This window comes from Canis lupus, chromosome 25, assembly GCF_048164855.1.
Source record: "Canis lupus baileyi chromosome 25, mCanLup2.hap1, whole genome shotgun sequence".
In the NCBI taxonomy this organism is placed as follows: domain Eukaryota; kingdom Metazoa; phylum Chordata; class Mammalia; order Carnivora; family Canidae; genus Canis; species Canis lupus.
Genome location: NC_132862.1, coordinates 4,429,457 through 4,446,613, shown reverse-complemented (window position 1 = coordinate 4,446,613; position 17,157 = coordinate 4,429,457). Strand labels below are relative to the sequence as shown.

The 17,157-nt window shown below is 38.7% G+C and overlaps 1 protein-coding gene across 4 annotated transcripts in view; it reads left to right on the top strand.

Annotated features, from left to right (window-relative positions):
- Positions 1–17,157, top strand: part of LARP4 (La ribonucleoprotein 4) — a 220,007-nt gene that overhangs the window by 30,689 nt on the left and 172,161 nt on the right. For 2 of the 4 annotated variants that reach the window (XM_072797961.1, XM_072797956.1), the window contains exon 1: positions 9,233–9,431. The exons of the other annotated variants lie outside the window; for them this stretch is intronic. The gene's annotated coding sequence lies outside the window, so the exon portion shown is untranslated. Of the gene's footprint in view, positions 1–9,232; positions 9,432–17,157 lie in introns of those variants that run through there. 4 annotated transcript variants of the gene reach the window in all.

The window sequence follows — 17,157 nt, the reverse complement described above, 5'->3', positions numbered from 1 at the left end:
TCTTAGCTGCAGATTTTCTCCTTTCAGCAATTTGAATATATCCTGCTACTTCTTTCTAGCCTGCAAACTTTCTGCTGAAAAATCCTGATAGCCTTATTGGGGGGGTGGTTCCCCCCTTGTATGTAACTATCTTCTTTTCTCTTGTTGCTTTTACAATTCTTTCACCACTTTTTGCCATTACTATGTGTCTTGGGGCAGACCTCCTTAGGTTTACTTACTGGGGGATTTCCGCGCCTCCTGGATCTGGATATCTTTCCTTCCACAAATTAGGGAAGCTTTCAGTCATTATTTCTTCAAATAAATTTTCTATCCCCTTTTTCTTTCTTCTTCTATGAGATCTCTATAATGCAAATGTTATTATGCTTGATGGAATCACGGAGTTCCCTAAGTCTCTTCTCATTTTGCATAATTCTTTTTTCTTTCATTTGCCCAGCTTGATTACTTTTCATTAATCTGTCTTCCAGGTCACTAATTCATCTTTTTGCTTCCTCTATACCCTGCTATTTATTCCATCAATGTGTTTTTAATTTTGTTTGTTATATTCTTTATCTCTGATTGGTCCTTTTTTTATCTCTTCATTAAGGGTTTCACTGACGTCCCTCACTTTTTTCTGAAGTCCAGTGAGTATCTTTATGATCATTGCTTTGAATTCTCCATTAGGCATATTACGTATCTCTGTTTCACCTAGGTTTCTTGCTATAGTTTTGTCCTATTCTTTTATATGGGATGTATTTTTCTCTCTCCTCATTTTGTCTAACTCTCTGTTTCTGTTTCTGTGTTAGGAGAGTCAACAACATCTCCTGCTCTTATTTATTTTATTTTATTTTATTTTTCTTATTTTTTAAAAGATTTTATTTATTAATTCATGAGAGACACAGAGGCAAGAGACATAGCAGAGGGAGAAGCAGACTCATATAGGGACCCCGATGTGGGACTCCAGGATCATGCCCTAGGCCAAAGGCAGACACTAAACCGGTGAGCCACCCAGGGTCCCCCATCTCCTGCTCTTGAAGGAATAGGTTTATGAAAAAGAAGTCCTATAGTGCCCTGTAGTGCAGTGTCCTCTGTTCCCCAGGACCTCGTATTTCAGGAAGTGTTTCCCATATCTCAGGTGCCCTGTTTTTTGAGTCTTAGAGGCTTTTTCCTTCAGTACAGCTGTCTGCAGAGGCTCTCTTTGCCTTTGTGGACAGTGTTTGGTCCCTGGCTGGGTGAGGCACATTTTAATGAGGTGTTTGCTGTTTTGCTTGCACCTGCCTCCATTGTGGTAACTGATGTCCTGCAAAACATGTGAGTGGAGAGACAAGGTGTTGGAGTTTGTGCCACTGTTCTGGGGGAGGGGTCCCATAGCACTGGTACTGAGGCAAGCATGACTAGGAAGGGCAGATTCACTGAATCATGGGAAATGGGGCTTGGCATAAGCAAGTTAGGTAGCAGTTGTCTTCTCTGTGCTGGTTTCTGCAAGTGGCCATATGTTTATTTTGGGGAGTGGGATGGGGGAAATGGTGCCTGCCAACTCCTTTGTTCCTGGAGGGCTTTCCCTGTGATCCTTGCCTCTTTGAGCCAAGCTCTGAGATGAGTAAATAACCTTCCCTCCTGTCTGCTGCCAGTGTTTTTCAAACTGCTGCTTCCACATTGTATCTCCACTGGGTGTTTGTTGTGCTGTCACTTTAAGGGCAGGGACTCTGCTTCCTAAAATCTCACTGATTTTTTATGTGGGGCTCAGACTCAACCCTGAGATCAATACCTGTGCTGAGATCAAGAGTCAAATGCTCAACCAACTGAGCCACCCACCCAAGTGCCCCAAGCTCAGTGATTTTTTAAATTCCAGGCTTTAAGTCCACTGGCTGTAAGGACTCATGAAATATGGCCTCTCTCACTTTCAAAGCCAATTGTTATGAGGATTTGTCTTTCATGTGTGGGCCCCTCTGTATGATAGTCTGGTTTTTGCCCTTCTCTATACCATCAGCTCCCTCCCTACCATGGATAGACATGATCTGTTTCATTCCCAAACTCCATGTTTGCTCTTCTGATCTTCTTCAATGTGGCGTCTTCTCTACTTTTGGTTGTGGAGCTTGTTCTGCCAGACTTTGTGTTGTTTTCTGGGATATTTATGTTGATTTGAGTGTTATCTAGTTGTATCTTCCCAGCTTCTCTCTACCCAGTGTCTTTTGATTAGAGCATTTAGTCATTTATAAAAAGTAATCATTACCTTTAAATAAGGTATGTACTCACTGCAGTTTTAATAATTGTTTTGGTTGTTTTCTGTTCTTCTTGCTGTATTCCCTTGCGGTTTGATGACTTTTAGTGTTATGCTTCGATTTCTTTTTATTTTTTATGTGTCCTTTTTATAGGCTTTTGGTTTGTGGTTGCCATGAGGTTCATATATAATACCCTATGTATATAGCAGTCTCTTTTAAGTTGGTGGTGACTTAGGTTCAAAAACAGTCTAAAAGCACTATATTTTTACTACTCTCCCACAATTTTTTTGATTTCATATTTTGTACCTTTTTATTTTGTGTATCCCTTAACTAATTACTATAGATATGGTTGATTTTACTACTTTTCTCTTTTAACCTTTATAGTAGTTTTATAAGTGACTGATCTACTACCTTTACTATATGTTTTTACCAGTGAAATTTCTTCTTTTATAATCTTCTACTTCTAGGTATGGCCTTTTCTTTTCCACTTAAAGAAGTTCCTTTAACATTTCTCGTAAGGCTGGTTTAGTGGCAATGAACTGCTTTAATTTTTCTTTGTCTGGAAAACTCTTTTCTTTCCAATTCTGAATGATAACTTTGCTACGTAGAGTATCCTTGGTTGTAGGTGTTTTTTTCTTTTAGCACTTTGGATATATCATTCCACTTTCTTCTGACCTGCAAAGTTTCTGCTGAATAATCAGCTTATAGTCTTTTGGGTATTACCCTATATGTAACTAGTTGTTGATCTCTGGCTTTTAAGATTCTGCCTTTAGTTTTTAACATTTTAATATATGTACATACTTTTTTTATGTGGACCTCTTTGGGTTCATCTTGTTTGGGGTTCTCTGTGTGTCTTGGACCTGGATTTTATTTCCTTCCCAACTTAGGAAAGTTTTTAGCTATTATTTCTTCAAATAAGTTTTCTACCTCTTTCTCTCTCTTTTATCCCTTTGGGACCCACTATAATGCAAATGTCAGTAGGTTTGATGTTGCCACAGAGGTCCCTTAATCTATTATCTTTAAAGTTTTTCTTTTTGCTAGTCAGTGTGGATGATTTTCAGTTTGCTTTGTTGCAGATTGCTAATTTGCTCTTCTGTATCCTCTAATCTACTTCTTTTATTTATTTTTCATTTTAGTTATTGTATTCTTCAGCTATGGTTGGTTCTTTTTTACATTTTTCTGTTTGTTGAAATTCTTAACTAAGTTTACCTACTCTTGCCCAAGTTCAATGAGCATCTTTATGACCATTATTTTGAACTCCTTATCAGGTAGTTGGCTTATCTGTATCTCATTTAGTTCTTTTTCTGGGGCTATATCTTGTTCTTTTGTTTGTAACACATTCCTTGATCTCCTCATTTTGTGTGACTCTCTGTGGTTAGCTACATCTCCTGGTCTTAAGGTAGTAGTCTTATGTAGAAGGCATCCTGTGAGGTTTGGAAGTGCAGTCCTTTCTGATCATCAGAACCAGGTACTGTTTCTGTTTCCTCTATGTGTGCTACACGTGCCCTCCTTGTGATTGGGTTGTAACTGCTATGGACTTGCAGGTGAGTGGAACTGGCCTTTGGCCTGGCTGGCTACAGTGCTTAGCTGTAAATGATGTAGGCATGCTGGTGGTCAAGGCTGGCCCCCAGCAAGGCTGACTGAGGCTCAGTTGTGACCATTGCAGGCATGCTGGTGGGTAGGGTTAGCATCTGGTGTGGTTGGCTACAAGGTCTGCGATACCAGGCCCACTATACCTGTTCAGGTGTTCTGGTAAGTGGGACTGGCTCCCCTACCCCCAGGCAGAAGTTATTTGGGAGTTGCACCAGTCCCTACAAAGGGTGTTTGCTGGGGTAGGTGGACTAGGTGGGTGATGGGTAGTAAGGAAGGCATGTGTTATGATGAGCACTGGGTATTGTCTGTAAGTGATGAATCACTGAATTCTATTCCTGAAACCAATATCACACTGTATGTTAACTAGCTAGAATTTAAATTAAAAAAAAATTTTAATATGGTAGTTTCTTATTTGTCTCCCTTACTATTTTCTTCCAATCCATGAGAGCAGGGATTATCTGATTATTCACTATTATATCACCAGTGCTTAACACATGTGTAGATATTTTTTTTTTAAATGTTATTTATTTATTCATGAAAGACACAGAGAGACAGAGAGGTAGAGACATAGGCAGAGGGAGAAGCAGGCTCCATGCCGGGAGCCTGATGTGGGACTCGATCCTGGGACTCCAAGATCATGCTCTGAGCTAAAGGCAGGCGCTTAGCCGCTGAGCCACCCAGAAGTCCCACATGTGTAGATATTAAAATATTTATTGAATGAACTATCTCAAATATAATTTCCTCATTCTTTTTCCCCCCTTTAACTCCCCATAGTATGACTTTGAAGTATATAAATCTCTATAATTATACACACACACAGACACACATATTTTTTATGCTTCAAGTTTTTATTTATATTCTGGTTAACATATAGTGTAATATTGGTCAGGAGTAGAATTCAGTGATTTATCACTTGCATATAACACCTAGTACTAATCAACAAGTGCTCTTCTTAATAGCCATCATCCATTTAGCCCATCCCCCACTTACTTCCCTTCAGCAATCCTCTATAGTTAATAGTCTCTTATGGTTTGCCTTCCTCCCTCTTTTTTTTTTTCTTCCTTCCCCTATGTTCATCTGTTCTTTTTTCTTAAATATCATGTATGAGTGAAATCATGTGGTATTTGTCTTTCTTAATTATATTTTTCATGGGATCCCTGGGTGGTGCAGCGGTTTGGCGCCTGCCTTTGGCCCAGGGCGCGATCCTGGAGACCCAGGATCGAATCCCACGTCGGGCTCCCGGTGCATGGAGCCTGCTTCTCCCTCTGCCTGTGTCTCTGCCTCTCTCTCTCTGTGTGACTATCATAAATTTTAAAAAAATTATATTTTTCAGTAAATATAGACATTTCTAGAAATGTCTTCATGATAGCTGAATCCAGTAGAACATAGGTATCAGCAAGTGATTTATGTAAAGGGCCAACTAGTAAATATTTTTGGCTCTGTAGGCTACGTACAATCTCTGTTGCTTCTTTTTCTCCTTCCTCTTCTTCCTTTACCTATATAGTTCTTTAAAAATGTAACAAGGGATCCCTGGGTGGCGCAGCGGTTTAGCGCCTGCCTTTGGCCCAGGGCGCGATCCTGGAGACCCGGGATCGAATCCCACGTCAGGCTCCCGGTGCATGGAGCCTGCTTCTCCCTCTGCCTATGTCTCTGCCTCTCTCTCTCTCTGTGTGTGACTATCATAAATAAATGAAAAAATAAATAAATAAAAATGTAACAACTATTTTAGCTTGTGAACCATATGGAATATGCCATGGACCAGGTTTGGCCTACAGGCCAATTCCTGCAATAAAACATGCAATTTGGATTCTGTAGATTTTGTTGAAATGAGCTCAGCCAACATTAAATCATTAATTGCTTATTGTAATCTGGTGATATAGACTGAATATTACAACTGACATTTTAGACATTGGAAATTGAAACAAAGGGAGGTTCGATGACTTACAAAGATCCTACACTCTGTAGTAGACCTCAGATGTTACTCTTTGTATCATATGTGTTTTAAATTGGTCCTAAAATATTCTTTTTTGGTAAATAAACTGGGAAAAGTAGAGTAGAAGGAACTAAACATTTTAGTTATTGTAATTGTCAGAAACAGGATTAACATTTTTCAGATCCTAACATAAAGGGAATGTCCTCAGAATTAGATCCATTGGATAATTGTGTAGAATATCGGATTGGGTTAAAGCATGTTGGAATAAATACGTATAATGCTTTCCCAAGGAGTGAGAAAAGGTCAACAAGCTCATCCAGCTATAGCCTTATGGGAACTGACCTCATCTCCGAAGCAAACTGTTTATTCAGATCATTTAAATGTGATAAGAAGCTTGTGGTAATTGTGCTCTGGTTCTAAATGGTAATCCACAGATTCATTACCCTAAAAGTAGTCCCAGATGTGCTCAATTTATCTTCTCGCTCTGGGAGATTTTTTCATTTGATTTGTTAGAAAAGTAGAGAATTTTGTTTTAGGTTTCTTGATTGCTTATGCTTTATTTTTTATTTTATTTTTTATTTTTTTAAGATTTATTTATTTATTTATGATAGAGAGGCAGAGACACAGGAGGAGGGAGAAGCAGGCTCCATGCTGGGAGCCCGACATGGGACTTGATCCCGGGACTCCAGGATCGCTCCCTGGGCCAAAGGCGGGCGCTACACCACTGAGCCACCCAGGGATCCCCCCCGTTTTTTTTTTAAAGATTGTATTTATTTGACACACAGAGAGAGTGCATGAGCACAAGCAGGAGGAGTGGCAGTGGCAGGCAGGGCAGTGGCAGGCAGAGGGAGAAATAGGCCATGGCAGGGAACCCAATGTGGGGCTCAATCCCGGGACCCTGATGTGGGACTCGATCCCAGGACTCTGGGATCATGACCTGAGCCAAAGGCAGATGCTTAACTGACTGAGCCAACCAGGTGCCCCTGATTTTGCTTTTTAAATATTAGAGAATGCCAGGATCTGGTAAACTTGAGGTTTTTTGTTTTTGTTTTTTAAGATTTATTTATCTTAGAGACAGTGTGAGCAAGAGGAGGGACAGAGGGAGAGAAGCAGACTCCCCACTGAATGCGGGGGCCCAAAGCAGATCTTAATCCCTGGACCCTGAGATTATGACCTGAGCTTAAATCAAGAGTCAGATGCTTGGGCAGCCCGGGTGGCTCAGCGGTTTAGCACTGCCGTCAGCCCGGGTCCTGAGATGGAGCCCCTCCAATGTGCTCCCTGTTCAGCTGGGAGTCTGCTTCTCCCTCTCCTTCTGCCCCTCTCCCTGCTCATGTACATGCTTTCTCTCTCTCTCTCAAATAAATGAATAAAAATCTTTAAAAAATATATAAGCATTGAATGCTGATTTAACAACAACAGAAGTAACATATTAAGCCCAAGTAACATAATTAGAGCCCAGAATAAGTAGGAAATGTGAAATGTGAAGAAATGAGGAAAAGGGGGAAAGGGAGTATGTGGTATCTATGTGGTTGAGGGAGGAATATGTAAGACAGCAAGATTCTCATCTTGTCTAGTAGGAAATAAATAACGCCACAAATTGAAGGAAAAAAAAAAGTCCAGAAATAGTAAAAATGTTACCTCGAATCACAGAGGTAAATGCCAGAAAAACAGTTAAAGACGCTGAAAGAATCCATCTCCAGGGAAGAAGAGACACTGCCCATTTTTGTTGTTGTTATAAACCCTGTAGTCCCATTTGACTATTTAAAATAGATTTAAATAAATAAATAAATAAATAAATAAAGATTCATTAATTTCATTTAAAAATAAAAATTAAATGGAGAAATGCCAAATCTCAGATGAGAACCAAAATACCCTACACAGTCTCTTAGAGTTGTAGCATGTCTAAGTTAAAAGATTTATTGAGGGTGGAGACATGCTGCCAGGATCATCACTCTCCAATCTGTAGAGTAATCTGTTTCTTTCATTACCTGACAGTTTCATCTTCACAGATGTTTACTGAAAGAGATACTGGAAATTCTAAATATCCTTTCTGTTCGGTTCCACAAACATTTCTAAACATTTACTATATGTCAGGTCCTAATGCTAGAAACTGGAGACATGAAGAATAAAAATAATAATGAAAAAAAGATGGGCAGCCCTGGTGGCACAGCGGTTTAGCGCCGCCTGCAGCCCAGGGTGTGATCCTGGAGACCCGGATCGAGTCCCACGTTGGGCTCCCTGCATGGAGCCTGCTTCTCCCTCTGCCTGTGTCTCTGCACCTCTCTCCCTGTCTCTCATGAATAAATAAATAAAACCTTTAAAAAAAAGAGTCAGATGCTTAACTGACTGAGCTATCAAGGTACCCCTAAACCTGAGTTTTTTAACAGAAGGTCAATAGAGTTATAACTGTGAACCCCAATTAGCAGAATTGGAAGCCAGGGCTAGTTCAGCACTCTTGTAATTATAAATTGGTACTTGAAATGAATGTGTTGCCCATATTTCTCTATCTTGATATCTATTAGTCCATTTATCAAGTACTAGATAGAAAAGTACTAGATAGAACAAGTAACTAGATAGAAAAGAATGATAAGGTCTTTCATAAGTAGCTTTTATCCTAGTTGGAGATAATCACCATATACATATAAAAAAGACTTTATACTTATTCTCTCCTCTGCTTGAGCCTCTTAATTAAGGCAAAACTCTTTAAACTCAAACAGGACCAGGTCCAAATCCTTAAATTCCACTATTCTTAAAAGGTCTTTGTCTTTCAAATAAGTCAGATAATGTTGGAGCATTCCCATTAGTGAGTCATGCTGACCAAACATAGTTTCTATGTATTTCTTGCTGTAACTTTTTATCTTCCCGCTCTTCCTTTCTTTTTTTAATTTTTATTTTATTATTATTATTATTTTTTTTTTATGATAGTCACAGAGAGAGAGAGAGAGAGAGAGAGAGAGAGAGGCAGAGACATAGGCAGAGACAGAAGCAGGCTCCATGCACCGGGAGCCTGACGTGGGATTCGATCCCGGGTCTCCAGGATCACGCCCTGGGCCAAAGGCAGGCACTAAACCGCTGTGCCACCCAGGGATCCCCCGCTCTTCCTTTCTTATACCTGTTGAATGACTACTGTGTATGCAGGACTTAAAAGTTAACAGGCTCTTGTGGTAGAGTATTTTTGTGATTTAAGAAACTTCTGTTATCTGGGTATTGACAGTAGACTATATATCCAAAGATCAGTTTTTTATTTTAATAAACAATCCAAATTTTTACTTTTGGTAGGTACATCATCTATGGTGGTTTTAATACATAATTGATTAATTCTTTGATATTTCTCCCTTCAAAAGGTGGGGCCCCTTCCCTTGAACAGGGACAGTACTTAGGGACTTGCTTCTAATGAGCAGAATGTGGCAAAATGGCGGTGTGGCACTTTTGAGACTAGGTCATAAAAAGGCATTGTGGCTTCATCCTTTCTGTCTCTCTTGGATCACTTGTGATACTCCCTTGAGTATCACATATGAAGAAGCTCTTTGGAGATGTCCATATGGCCTTGAGTCATCAACTTTGTGTGTGAGCCAATTTGGAAGCAGATCCTCCAGCTTCACTCAAGCCTTCAGATGACTGCAGCCCCAACCAACCTCTTGACTGCAACCTCATGAGAAACTTTCAGCCAGAACCAGCCAGTACTGAACTCCTGACCCACAAAAATGGTGAGATAATATATGTGTGTTGCTTTAAGCTACTAAACTTTGGAGGTAATTTGTTATGCAGCAATAAATAACTGATATACCATCATGTAACATTTTGTAGTAAAATTGATAAACTTTTTATCTACAAGATTTGTGTTATAAGACTGTCTTATAGACCAACATTGTTTAGTTCTCCTAATTCTTTTATTTTGTTGCTCTTATTTCTTAGATTGTCTTGGACTGAGAGATATGTACTAAAGTCATTATTAGCATTTTCTATTTCTCTAATCTTCCATAGTTACTACTTTACAAAAGCAGTTGCTGGGTAGCCCAGGTGGCTCAGCAGTTTAGTGCTGCCTTCAGCCCAGGGTGTGATCCTGGAGACCTGGGATCGAGTCCCACATCAGGCTCCCTGCATGGAGCCTGCTTCTCCCTCTGCCTGTGTCCCTGCCTCTCTCTCTCTCTCTCTCTCTGTCTCTCATTAATAAATAAAATATTAAAAAAAAACAAAAAACAAAACAAAAGCAGTTGCTATATTATTGCACAGATATTCACGACTATTATATCTTCATAGTGAGTTGTAGCTTTTAGCACTATAAAGTGTCCGTCTTGGTCTCATTGAATACTTTTTTGCTTGAATGTTACCTTGCCTGATATTGCCCATTTTAAAATTTGCATTTGCCCAATACATCTTTGTTTATTCTTTTATTTTAGGGTCTCCTATATGCAATCCAGAGTTGGGTTTCATTTTTGAGTGATCCTGAAAAATCTTTTCTTTTAATAAGTGATTTAAGCCCACTTTTATACATATAGATTTATACAACTGCTATGTTTGATATCAATTATGTCATTCAAAACCATGCATGGTCTTCTAATAACTATGTGTTGTTTCCTTTTCTCTTTGTTGTTTTATTTGTGTGTATTTCTCTTGATGATTACAGAAATTTATATTTTTGTTCTAAATACCCTTTATAGCAATACTCATATATCTTGGTCCTCTTTTTCTTTATACATTGACTATTAGTTTCCTATTCAGAGCAATAATGAAAGAATTTGACACCACCTCCTTTTCTTTCTCTTCTGTGCCTTCCACCATCCAATTTTAGTTAATAGTATTCTTTTTCTTAATGTTGATTCGTATCCTGAATATGTGTTGGATTACAATCTGTTGGCTTTAAATGATCCCCTTTATCCTTTAACCTTCACTATTTACCTGTTAGTGAACTGTTCCATCTCTTTCCCCACTTCATTCTTTTTTTTTTTTTTTTTTTAGTTATTACTACGTTGTCAGAGCACAGAATTTGTATATGCTATTCTGACTCCTACTTTTTTTTTTTTTTTCCTACTTTTGTTTTAATCTTAGATGTATAGCTAGGTGTATTCAGTGCACAACACCAGTATCTTTGGTAAAGTTTCCTAGGTCCTCTTTTTTTTTTTTTAATTTTTATTTATTTATGATAGTCACAGAGAGAGAGAGAGGCGCAGAGACACAGGCAGAGGGAGAAGCAGGCTCCATGCACCGGGAGCCCGATGTGGGATTCGATCCCGGGTCTCCAGGATCGCGCCCTGGGCCAAAGGCAGGCGCCAAACTGCTGCGCCACCCAGGGATCCCTCTAGGTCCTCTTTTACTTGGGTGCAGTTTGCCCTCAGGAAGGACTCATGAGTATAATAATCCCAGATATTTATCATACTGAGAAACTATTTCTATAGCCTTGCTACTTGCAGGATAGTTTGTCTGCATTTAGAATTCTTTCCCCTTGATTATATTATAGATGTTGCTTTACTATTTTCTGGCTTTGAAAATAGCTGAGAACTTGATGCCAAACTGGTTTGCTATCTTTAGAAAGTGCCTTGATCTTTTTGCCAGGAAGCACAGGCAATTTTTTTCCTTTGTATTAAGGTATAATTTTCTAGGATAAATCTAAGTGTTGACTAATATGGATCTGTTTAATTTAGTATATCATGTGCCCTTTCAATATGTAGATTTAGGTCTTCTTCCGCTCCGTACTTACAAAAGAAGTGTTATTGAGTTATAGTTGTAAATATTACTTCTATTTTATTATTTTGATTGTCTTCAAGGCATCCAGAAGTATGTATGTTGGATGTTGGGTGTCTGGTTTTTATATTATTTTCTCCTCGATTGTTTTAATCTCTTTATTTCATTTTTCTTGGCTTATTTCCATCCTCTATGTCCTATATGGTACACTTGATCCTAGCTATTCTTGTCATTTTAGGTTGCATTCTCTGGGACATAGACTCTGAGACAGAAAATTGTATGCACCAGATTTATTAGAGATTACCTTTGGGATCAGCACTTAGGATGATGTGAAGGAAGGAGGATTGGATAGAAGGAGATACTGAACTGTACTTAGTGGTGTGCCGCTAAATTTTTAATAACCAATTCTCAGAGGGCTAAAAAGCTCTATTTGCAATGTTTTCTAGCATATAAATATTCCGTCATGGCCAATTTTAAGCTACAAACATGACATCACTGAACAATGATCTGGGAAGAAATGCATAGTAACCCCCACACAGAAACAATAGGCTTTACCTCAGGAGCATAGATAATAGTAAATGTATTAAAGTAATTAGGAAATAATGAGTATTGTGTATTTATTACCTTGGTTTTAAATAGGATTTATTTAATTTTGAGTTTACATAATATAAGTTCTAGTGGTAGCTGTATTTAACAACCTGCTTGTACATTAAAAAAATTATTTATTTATATGAGAGAAAGAGAGAGTGCAAGCAGGGGGAGGCAGAGAGAGAGAGAGAGGGAAAGAGAAAATCTCAAGCAGATTTCCCACTGAACACAGAGCCCAATGCAGGGCTTCATCCCACAACCCTGAGGTCAGGACCTGAGCTGAAACTAAGTTGGACATTTAACTGGCTGAGCCACCCAGGAACCCTTTGCTTACAAAATTTTTAAAAATGTTAACAGTTGGTTCTTATGGACCAGTAGAAGCCAGCTCTAATATACCACTGACCATGATCAGTCAAACAAAGCCTAGCCCATGAGGAGTTTTGAGGTTGGAATGGCCCTTTAGAATTGTCCCACCTTGGGATCCCTGGGTGGCGCAGCGGTTTAGCGCCTGCCTTTGGCCCAGGGCGCAATCCTGGAGACCCGGGATTGAATCCCACATTGGGCTCCCAGTGCATGGAGCCTGCTCCTCCCTCTGCCTATGTCTCTGCCTCTCTCTCTCTCTCTCTCTCTCTCTCTGTCTGTGACTATCATAAATAAATAAAAATTAAAAAAAAAAAACTTAGAATTGTCCCACCTTGAGGCAAGGCCCTCAGATATCTTGGCATGGACAAGTCATTGGATGTAGGTGAACAATGGGAAGAGGGTTTGACCTTGGGTGAAGGAAGTTTTTTGGGCAGAGGAAATTTCCAGAGAAGGACTCAGCCACCAACATTCTAGCAACTTGGAGTATGAGTGCTTCAGTCTTGAAGAGGCTATCTGAAGAAGATTCCACAGGTCCCACTACACTTATGTATGTTGTAGTTTAGTCTTGGTTTCTTCTTTGGGACACCATTTTTTCTGGTATGCTTTCATCTATCAAAACTTGTGATTCTCTGTGGTGAATGTTTTCTTATAGTAACTTTGTATGGATCCTCAGTTTTTGTAATTGCTGTTCATCCTTGAACATGTTAGATTTTTCTGAATCAGCTTTTAACAGATCTTTCAAGGGAGAATGGATAGTGTTTTAAGGGCCTTCCCTGGGTTTTGTTTTGTTTTGTTTTCTTCAGCTCAAGGGCTCCCTCTTCTGTTGCTATAGTGAAAAGCAGTTTTCTTAAGTGCTTTGTGTGTGTGTGTGTGTGGTCAGATTTCTGAGTCTCCTATTTGTTTTCTCAGTGGGATATTTATTACCAGTTACTTCTTTTTTTTCTTCCATTTACCACTGGTTGCTGTCTTCAGGGAACAATGCCTACTTTCCAAAGTCCCTCTTTATCCTGAAGGAGGCACTTTCCCAAGACTGTACCCTTGTTCCTATTGAATTTTCCAAGCCCATATGTTTTCACTCCTGTTGCTCTTGCTGATCTGCCAGATTTCAGACCAACTCTCAGCTGTTTCCACTAACGGTTGGGTGATTTCCTTCTCTGAGCAAACCCTTATTGATGTTACCAGGTTCCACTAAGACTACATATTCTCCACTCTTTCAAGCAGATTCTGTGACCTTGACACGCTTGTTGGGAGTTCTGGATGGCCCCTACTTTATCTTTCTCAACTTGCATTTATTTATTTATTTTTTAATTTTTATTTATTTATGATAGTCAGAGAGAGAGAGAGAGAGAGAGAGAGAGGGGCAGAGACATAGGCAGAGGGAGAAGCAGGCTCCATGCACCGGGAGCCCGACGTGGGACTCGATCCCGGGTCTTCAGGATCGCCCCTGGGCCAAAGGCAGGCGCCAAACCGCTGGCCACCCAGGGATCCCTCAACTTGCATTTAAATTAAGGATTGTTGGAATGCCTAGGTGGCTCAGAGGTTGAGCGTTGCCTTTGGCTCAGGGCGTGATCCTGGAGTCCCAGGATTGAGTCCCACATTGGGCTCCCCATAGGGAGCCTGCTTCTCCCTCTGTCTGTGTCTCTGCCTCTTTCTGTGTCTCTCATGAACAAATAAATAAAACTTAAAAAAAATAAATTAGAGATTTCAAGATTCCCCCCTCCCTCCAATTTTAGTATCAGTTGTAGGAATTTTTATTTGCTTTCCTTTTTCCTGTGTGTAATTTTTAGGAAGAGCTATGGGAAGAGGTGTGGGATGAATACATACAAAGATGTGTGTTGTTTTTATTTTTTATTTTTTTATTATTTTTTTGTGTGTGTTGTTTTTAATATGCATAAATAATCTTATGCTTTAAATATCCTTCTTTTTTTCCTCTTTGAAGTTAATATTGTGTTTAAAATCTAACTGTGCACTATATGTACACCTAGTTTGTTGCTTTTAGTTACTACATTTCTTCCACAGTCTGCATCCACCCTCTGTTCCCCTGGTTAAAATGCCTGGATTGCTTTTACCTCCCTACTATCTTGAAAAAAGCTAGATGAACTTTTGTATATGTTCCCATGATAACCCACATGACATTTTCTTCTAGGACATATACCCAAGAGATGGATACACATACTTCCTTAAATATTTTCAGTTGCTTCCCAGAATAGCTAAGACAGTTTACGCTTCCACATCCCATGCACAAGAGGTCAGTCTCCCTACACATTATACCAAGATTTGGTAATAACCACTCTTAAATTTTGCCATGCTGGCAAATAATCCATCAAGTTTGGCCTCAAGTTTCATTTTGGTTTTGTTTTTAATTTTGGCTTTATTGAGATATAATTGAGGAATAAGTCACAAAGATATTTTCTTAAATTTTTTTCCCATTAACCGGATAGTTTTATTTTTTTATTAATATCTTTCAATCATCTGAAGTTCACTTGTATTCAGTGTCAGGTAGGGATCTAACTTAATTTTGTTTCATATATCAACATAATTTCTAAGCAATCTGTTTTTTTCTCATAAGTATGGCCTTGCCACCTTTATGATGCCACCTTTTTCATATGTCAAGTTCTGTACATCATGGGTCTATTTCCGAGCTTTCTGTTTGTTCTGTTTGTTGGTTTCTGTTCTCAGGTCTCCACCTTGCTGCTATTGTTTGTTTTTAATTTCCATAGTGTGCCAGCTCTAAATAATTGTGTTATTACCCCCTTTTTCATTTTTCTTTTCAAAATTGATTCATCTTTTCATGGGCTACTATTCAATATACATTTTAGAATGAGTTAGTCAAGTTCCTAAAAATGTCCCCACTAACATTTTAAAATAAGATTTGAGGAGTGCCCGGGTGGCTCAGTGGGTGAAATGTCTGCCTTCAGTTCAGGTCCTGATCCCAGGGTCCTGGGATCAAGCCCTGCATGGGGGTCTCTGCTCAGCAGAAGGCCTTCCCTCTGCTTGCTGCTCTGCCTTCTGTGCTGTCTCTCTCTGTCAAATAAATAAATAAATGAAATATTTTTTAAAAAGTAAGATTTGAACTTAACAGATTAATTTTCCAAAAACTGATATATTTACTAAGTTGTCTCATCTAAGAACATACTGTAAGTGTTTTTTCAGATATTCATTTATGTCCTTAAATAGAATTTAAGTTTTTCAGGGTAAAGGTGTTATACCATATTTGTGAATTAATTGTTAAATATTTTGGAATTTTAGAATTTTCCCAAAATCAACCTATTTCATCTAAGTTAGTGTATTAGCTTATAATTGACTATCATATTCTTTTCTTTTCTTTTCTTTTTTTTAAGATTTTATTTATTTATCTGACAGAGAGAGAGAGCACAAGCAGGGGGAGCTGCAGAGGGAGAGGGAGAAGTAGGTTCCCTGTTGAGGATCCCAGGATCATGCTCTGAGCTGAAGGCAGATACTTAACCAACTGATTCACCCAGGTGCCCCTCTTTTCTTTTCTTTTTTTTTAATTTAAAATTTTTATTTATTTGAGAGAGAGAGTACAAGTGAGGCAAGGGGGAAAAGGCAGAAGGAGAATGAAAAGCAGATTCCCTGCTGAGCAGAGAGCCCAATGTGGGGCTCTATCCCAGAACTCCAAGATCATGACCTGCGCTGAAGGCAGACACTTAACTGTCTTTTCTTTTTTGTTGTTGTTTTTTACATTTTTAAATTTAAATTAAATTTGGCAACATATAGTATAACATCCAGTGCTCATCCCATTAAGTGCCCTCCTCAGCGACCGTCATCACCCAGTTAACTGTCTTTTCTGTCTCTGTATCTGTAGCTAGTTTTCATGATTTCATTATGTGATTTGGTTATTTTAGTCATCTTTTTTCCCTAAGCAGCTCATTAGAGAGGTGTCTATTTTATTCATCGTTATAAGATGGAAAAAATAAGGCCTAATATAACCGAAATTGCAATAAATGTTTATCAGTTAACTCCATCAATGAAAAGGCAAAAACTCAGGTTAGATCTCAGACTGGATTTAAAAATTGAGGTCTAGCAATATATTATCTATATAAGAGACACACTTAAAATGAAAGGCTATGGACAAGTTAAAAGAGATGTAAGTAGATATTCCACGCTAATATGAACAGAAACACCAAAAACAAAACAAAATGAAAAACAGAAACAAAACAGGTAGCTATTTTATATAAGATAAATTGAAGCTACAAATTCAAGGCATAAAGTATCATCAGGGACAAAGCATCAGGGATAGGGCTGGTGCTATCAAGCCCTCAGCTAAGTGGAGATATCAAGTGAATAGTTCGGTATATAGGACTAGAATTTGGGGGCAAAGTTCAGAGGCAAAGTCAAAGCTGAGATATAAATTTGGAATCATCAGCATATATATGGTATTTAAAACCATAAGACTGAATGAGACCATCAAGGGAGTGTAGACAGGACAAGCGGTCCAAGAATTAAACTCTGAATTACTCCAACATTTTGAGATCAGGAAATGAAAAGGAAGCAAAAAAGATGTAGGGGTGGCCAGAAAGTTAGGAGGCAAACCAGGAGAGTATAATGTCCTGGAACCCATGTGAAAAAATTATTTCAAATAAATGGAGTGATCATAGTTCCAAATGTTGATGATACATCAAGTAAAAGGACTGAAAATTGATCATTGGATTTAACAGGTTGCTGGTGACCATGCCAAAAGCAAGTTCAATGATGGAGTAGAAAGAAAGACCTGATTAGAGTAGGTTCAGGAGAGGAGAGAAATTAGAGACGGTTAGTTTACATATTTTTTTTAAAGAT